The following is a 7,315-nucleotide window of genomic DNA, read 5'->3' as shown; positions in this document are numbered from 1 at the left end:
TCTTCAGAAGCTCTTGAACATCAGCATACTTCTTGTCCATATCTTTTCTGTAGTTGTCTTCTCTGATCTTGGCTTCTTGCATATCAGCTTCCAATTTTGATATCTTCAGCTTCTGCTCTAGTAGCTCTGTTTCAAGCCTGTCATTTTCTTCTTTGAGCACCTTGTTCTCCTGAGCTAGAGCCAGGTTAGGTGCGTCAATCTTCTCCAGGATCTCAGAAGGAATAATCAGATGCAGCTCCTTAGGCAGAAATTCATTAGGTTCTTTGCCTCTGATACTGAGTGGATTCTTCACCCAAGTACCAAGAACTTCAACATCTCCAGTATTCTCTTCTATTCCATTCAACCAATCTTCCAGCTTCTGCTTGGCTTGCTCTTGAGCCTCAATGCAAGAATCATGCAAAGTTGAAATCAGGTTGACGACCCTTTCTTTTATCCTTCTCCATTGCTTCTGATAGCTAACTTGATGACCCAAGTCATTTTTTCCTACTATCAGTCTGAGAACTTCAGAAGCAATATCTTCCCACACATCTTTTAGTACTTGAGAATCCAGGTAAATGGTGGGAGGTGAAGGTTGTTTAGAGGGTTTTGGAGGGGCTAAGTGTATAATGGGTAGGTTTGATGATGATTGGTCATTTGTAGTTAAGGATTGGCTAGTTGATGGTTGGTCAGGAGTGGGGTCAACTAGCATATCAGAGGCATGATCATTTTGATCATCCTCAGAGTCTGTGTCCATATCACATACACCAGTATGATGGGTGATCTTGATAACTTGTACTGGTGAAGGAGTTATGGAAGCAGGGGTTGGCTCAGGAACAATGTGTTCAGGAGCAGCAGTTTCAGTTTCAGGTTCAGGAATGGGTTTAGCAACTGGTTGTTCAGGAACAATATGTTCAGGAACGGTCTTTTGAGGAATGACTTGTTCAGGAACAGATGGTTCAGGAACAATTGGTGGTGATGAAGTTGTAGGGGGTGAAAAGGCTTTTTCTGGTGAAGGTTTTTGTTGTGGGGGGTCTTCTGAAACAACTTTATCAGAAGCAGCTGCTTCTGGAGTTGTCTCAGAGGCTTTCTCTGAGGTTGACTCAACATTTTCTGGGACAATCATGTTGAGGGGTTGAATGTTAAGAGGTTGAGGGTTAAGACGAAAGATATTATTAATGACTCTATCTCTCTGCACAGCCAATTCAGTCAACTTCTCATTGATTATATGACCAACTGGTTCATAAATGCTTGACTGAGATGGCTTTTTGTTGGTTTTGGTTGATGTTGACTGGCTTTTTACTGGTTTTCGAAAAAATTGAGCTATGGGTATATCATCATCAGAATCTGAAGATGATGATGAGGATTTTGAAGAAGGTGAAGGAGAGTCACTGGATATCTCATGTACTACTGGTTCTGAGTGTGTGAAGATATTACCTGTTGTAGAAGGTTCTGAACAATCAGCTGACTTCATTTGATCGTCTTCAGCAATGCCAGAAATTTTAAGAAGTTGTGATGCTTCTGTCATTACCCTTCTCAGACACATGAGGAAAGTCCTTGGTCCTCCTTACTGCTGGCTTCCTCTTCTTCTTTGGTACTACAGGTTGATTACCAGTAATGCCAACATCCATGATCAACCTAGAATCCATGTCTTCAATAGCTTCTTCAAATGATGGTACTGATGAACCACCAATCTTGAGCTTGTCAGCAGCAACTCTTGCCTTCTTAACAGTCTTTTCAACCTCCAGATAATCTTCTGCAGTCATTTTTCTTTTAGACCTTCTGCCTTTTGCTAGAGGCACTGCACCACCAAACATTTCTTCAGGTACTTCATCCAACCTGATGATCTTGTTGGTTGTCTCATAGTGATCCTTGATGTACCTCATCTGCACTTCAATAGGATCCCGTTTGCAAATGGGTGGAAAATCTCTCATAAGATCAGACAACACATGGGATTCACTTAAATCAGTTTGAAGTTGGGTGACTTTACTGATTAGCTTCATATTTAAGAGAGTATGAGCATTAATGAACTTTCCAGTCTTAGTGTCAAGTAGCTGATCTGTGTAACCTTGAGATCTACTGAGACTGTCCAAGACACCTCCTTGATAGAATATCTCTGATAAGAGTCTTCCATAAGGAACCCAGGGTTTATCCAGTAGCTAACTCTGTTTCAGACACTCTATGAGGTACTTGAACATATATTTGGGCACGTTCACTTTTTCCTTTTTGATGAAGTGCTGGAGAAGGACCTTCTAAGCTAAATTTGGTTTCACACTGTCACCACATGGAAACAGGTTCTCATTCTGAATCTTCAGAAGCATCTTAGTTTCCATGCTCAATTCAGCATATTTCTTCTCCTTCTCAGAATTGTATATTACCAAGTTAGCTTGCTTTTTCCAAATGCGTTTTTCAGCAGCATCTGAAAGATCAATTCCAGAATAGTATCCAGACGCTTCAACCTTAAGAACAGCTTCTATCTGCCATTGAATAATTCTTACTGGAATACCGCAGATACTTGATCTGATTTCATCTTCAAAAAACGGTGCAAGACCCATTTCTTCTCTTGTCTTCCCTTCTAATTTAGGATACATTAACACCATCTGACTTTCCTCAGCTAGGGATGCCGCTCTATTGTAAAATTTTGCTCTTACCCAGAAGTGTCTAACTAGAGCTTCATATGTTCGTCCATTCAACATTTTGAAGTAATGCATGAGTCCTTGCTCTTCATAGTAGCTTCTGATCCAACACTTATGAAAAGCCAGAGAATCAAAATCCACTGGATTCTCTATCTGAACTTGTAAATCCCATTCTTCCAATTTCATGCTTCTTCCTCTGTAGTCATATTCAGGGACCATTCGTGAAGTAGATACTGAACCTTCTCGTTGCGAACTTGATGATGCCATTTGATGATGATTGAAGAAGATTTAGAGAATATAGGGTTCTAAGGTTTTTGCGCTTACTTCGCAAGAGGTTTGAGAGCAAATGTGTTTGTTGTGAGTGAGTAGTGTGTGAATTGACAAAGTGTTAAAAGTAAAACGATTGCAATTCAAAAGAGACAAACAAACATAACATTAATGACAAATTGGGGGCGCGTGAAAAGTACTTTCAAAGCTATTAAATCATCATTGCCCTTTTAGTTATACACCAACACATACAGGCCACGTAAGAAGTTCACAGAGTAACTACCAAGTTAGTGGGCTAGAAGTTACTTTTAAAAAGTAACTCCCAACGTTTCCACTAATTCAACTATTCGAAAGCAATAAATCCAGCTTCTGGACTTCAGATGCTGACGTCATCATTATCATAAGCAAGTTTTCCTCAGAACCTCAATAAAGAGCTTCTGATGGACTACTGCTTCTGAACTAACTTCAGAACCTAAAATCCTATTCAGGAGCAAGCAAGCATTTAATCAGATACAAAGTGCATGTTCAAATTTTTCTTTATAAAATCAAATCTTTCAACAGTTAAAGGCTTAGTAAATATATCAGCCCATTGATTTTCAGTATCAATGAATTGTATATCTAAAATTCCTTTTTGAACATAATCTCTGATAAAATGGTGTTTGATTTCAATGTGCTTAGCTCTTGAATGCAAAATTGGATTTTTAGACAAACAAATAGCAGCAGTATTATCACAATAAATGGGAATACTGTTAGCAATTATCTGATAGTCTTCCATCTGATGTTTCATCCAAAGTAGTTGTGTACAACAACTTGCAGCTGAAACGTATTCTGCTTCTGCTGTAGACATAGCAATAGTTGTTTGTCTTTTGCTAGCCCAGGATATAAGATTATCACCCAGAAATTGACAATTGCCACTGGTTGACTTACTTTCAATCCTATCACCAACATAATCAGCATCACAGAATCCAATTAGCTTATAATCTAAGGATTTCCTATAAAGGAGTCCAAGATTAGTTGTTCCTTTCAAATACCTGAAGATTCTCTTGACAGCAGTCATATGAGATTCTCTAGGATCTGATTGGAATCTTGCACACAAGCATACACTGAATAAAATATCTGGCCTAGATGCAGTAAGGTATAAAAAAGAACCAATCATACCTCTATACAGCTTCTGATCTACTTTAGCTCCTTCATCTTCTTTGCTTAAGGTGCACGTAGGGTGCATTGGAGTGTTCATCACTTTACAATCTTCAAGTTTGAACTTCTTCAGAAGCTCCTTTGTGTACTTTGATTGATGAACATAGACTCCATATTTGCATTGATTGATTTGAATGCCAAGGAAGAACTTCAGCTCTCCCATCATGCTCATTTCAAATTCATCCTGCATCATCTTAGAGAATTCCTTGCAAAGAGATGCATTAGTAGAACCAAATATTATATCATCAACATATATTTGTACAACAAGAATATCTTTCCCAAGGGTCCTTCTGAAAAGTGTTGTATCAACCTGTCCTCTATTAAAATCATTCTTGATTAAGAAATTACTTAGTCTATCATACCAAGCTCTGGGAGCTTGTTTCAAGCCATATAGTGATTTCCTCAGTTTAAAAACATGGTCAGGATATTTAATATCCTCAAATCCAGGAGGTTGCTTGACATACACTTCTTCTTCTATGACACCATTGAGAAATGCACTCTTGACATCCATCTGATATAATATTATGCCATGATTAACTGCATAGGAAAGAAGTAACATGATTGCTTCCAATCTTGCGACTGGAGCAAATTTTCAGTGTAATCAATGCCTTCTTGTTGACTATACCCTTGTGCAACAAGCCTGGCTTTGTTTCTTGTTACTTCACCTTGCTCATTCAGCTTGTTTCTGAATACCCATTTTGTTCCAATAATGTTCTTGTGCTGAGGTTTGGGTACCAGATCCCACACATCATTTCTTTGAAATTGATTCAACTCTTCTTGCATAGCTAGGATCCATCCATCATCTGAGAGTGCTACATCAACTGTTGTAGGTTCAATCATTGAGATTAGTCCAATCATTGACTCTACTTGTCTGAAATGTGATCTTGTTCTTCTTGGACTATCTTTGTTTCCAATGATTAGCTCCTCAGGATGTGAAGACTTGTGTTTGAATGTGTTTCTGGGAGGATCTGCTTGATGTGAGCCATCTTGTGCTTCATCAGAAGCAGCTTCATCTTGTGCTTCTGATGTGGGTTCAGATTCTGGACTATTTTTAGATTCAGCTATCTGATCAGGTTCTGGAGTAACTTCAGGAACCTGTATCTCTGCAAAACTTTCATCTTGCTTTGAAGTTTTATCTTCAAGCTCCTTGTCATCAAATTTAACGTGCATAGATTCTTCAACATAGAGTGTTTCTGAATTATACACTCAGTATGCCTTTGACCTTTCAGAGTAACCTAAAAAGATTCCTCTTTGGGCCTTGGCATCAAATTTCTTTAGGTAGAGCTTGTTGTTCAGAATGTAACATGTACATCCAAATTGATGAAAGTAAGAGATATTTGGTTTTCTTCCTTTAAAGAGTTCATATGCAGTTTTCTCCAAAATAGGTCTAATATAGATCCTGTTTTGAACATAACATGCTGTATTCACTGCTTCTGCCCAAAAATGTTTAGCCAAATTGTTTTCAAGGATCATGGTTCTGGCCATTTCTTGTAACATTCTATTCTTCCTCTCTACAACCCCATTTTGTTGTGGAGTTCTAGGAGAAGAGAATTCATGGATGATTCCATGTTTTTCACAAAAAGCTTCAAATGGCTCATTTTCAAATTCTCCACCATGATCACTTCTGATTTTCAAAATTTTTGACTCTTTTTCAGTTTGAATTTGTGTGCAGAAGTTACTGAATACCTCATATGCATAATCCTTACTTTTCAGGAATTTCACCCAAGTCCATCTGCTGTAATCATCAACAATGACTAATCCATATTTACTTCCATATAAGGATGCAGTACTCACTGGTCCAAATAAATCAATATGGAGTAATTCTAAAGGTCTTGAGGTTGAAACAATGTCTTTGGTTTTAAAAGATGATTTCACAATTTTCCCTCTCTGACATGCACCATAGAGTGCATCTGAATGATAGTCAATGTCTGGTAGCCCTTTCACAAGTTGTAACTTACTAAGCTTAGAGATTAACCTCCAGTTAGCATGTCCCAACCTTCTGTGCCACATCCATTTCTTATCATTCACTGATCGTAGGCAAATCACCTTCTGATCAGTCAGTTCAGAAAAATTGATTTTATAGACATTGTCAACTCTCTTTCCCTCGAACACAATGGATTTGTCTTCCTTGTTGATTACTGTACAATTGGGTTTTTCAAAAAGCACATCATAACCATTATCACAAAATTGACTAATGCTCAAAAGGTTATGTTCAAGACCATCTACCAACTATACATTATTAATTGAGGTAGAGGAATTACCAATAGTTCCTGTAACTATGATCTTGCCTGTCTGGTTTCCTCCAAACTTCACATTTCCTCCCTCTTTCATTGTTAGGCTGAGGAACATGGACTTGTCTCCTGTCATGTGTCTTGAGCAACCGCTGTCTAGGTACCATGATCTTTGCTTTGGCACTGCTCTTAGACATACCTGCATCATTGACATTTTTAGATTTAGGTACCCATTGTCCTATGGGTCCTGGAAGGTTAGTACTTAAGGCTTTACTCTTCACTTCTTGTACCTTGTGCTGTGAGTTGGGTTGCTTCTGATTAACCATGACCTTAGGTTTTGGTACTTCAGAAGCAGTAACTGTCTTCTTCTGAAACTTAGACTTCAGAACCCCAGATTTTGGTTTCACCAGACTCTGAGGAATAGGTTCTGATCTTTTCAGGATCCTAACCTTTGAAATCTTGGAATCAGATTTGATCATAGCCTTTGACTTAGAGTTCTTTGGCTTTGAAGTAATCTTAGCCTTAGAACTAGAAGCTTCAGGTTCTGATTGAACAACAGTTTCCAACTCAGCCCCTTCTGGTACAAAGAAGGTTTTCAGACCTTCCTTGATGCATTCACAACAAGATTTTAGATTGGTTTTCTCAAGTTTCACTTCTGGAAAACCAATTCATCTGCCATTGTTCTTGTAAATGCTATAAATCATAGAAGCTACTCTGCTTCTGTCAATGCCAGATATAATAAAATCTTCAAGAGCAATTTCATGGTTACTTAAAGGTTTTTCATTACACTTTTCTTGTAGCTTCTGACATAAGAACCTGAGCTGATCTTCATATGTTTTACACATGAAGTCAAAGCCCCTAAGTCCTTGTTCAGAAGCTTTCAGATCCAATAGAGTTGATTTTTGCTGTTGTACCAAATCAGCATATTTTTCTTTTAAATCCTTTAACTCATTGGTTCTTACTTCAAAATGTGTAAGAAGTTCTTTAAGTGACTCAACAAGTTCATCT

This window comes from Medicago sativa, chromosome 3, assembly GCF_051527215.1.
Source record: "Medicago sativa cultivar Bolivia chromosome 3, Bolivia_mono, whole genome shotgun sequence".
Lineage (NCBI taxonomy): Eukaryota > Viridiplantae > Streptophyta > Magnoliopsida > Fabales > Fabaceae > Medicago > Medicago sativa.
Note: the sequence above shows the minus strand (reverse complement) of the source record.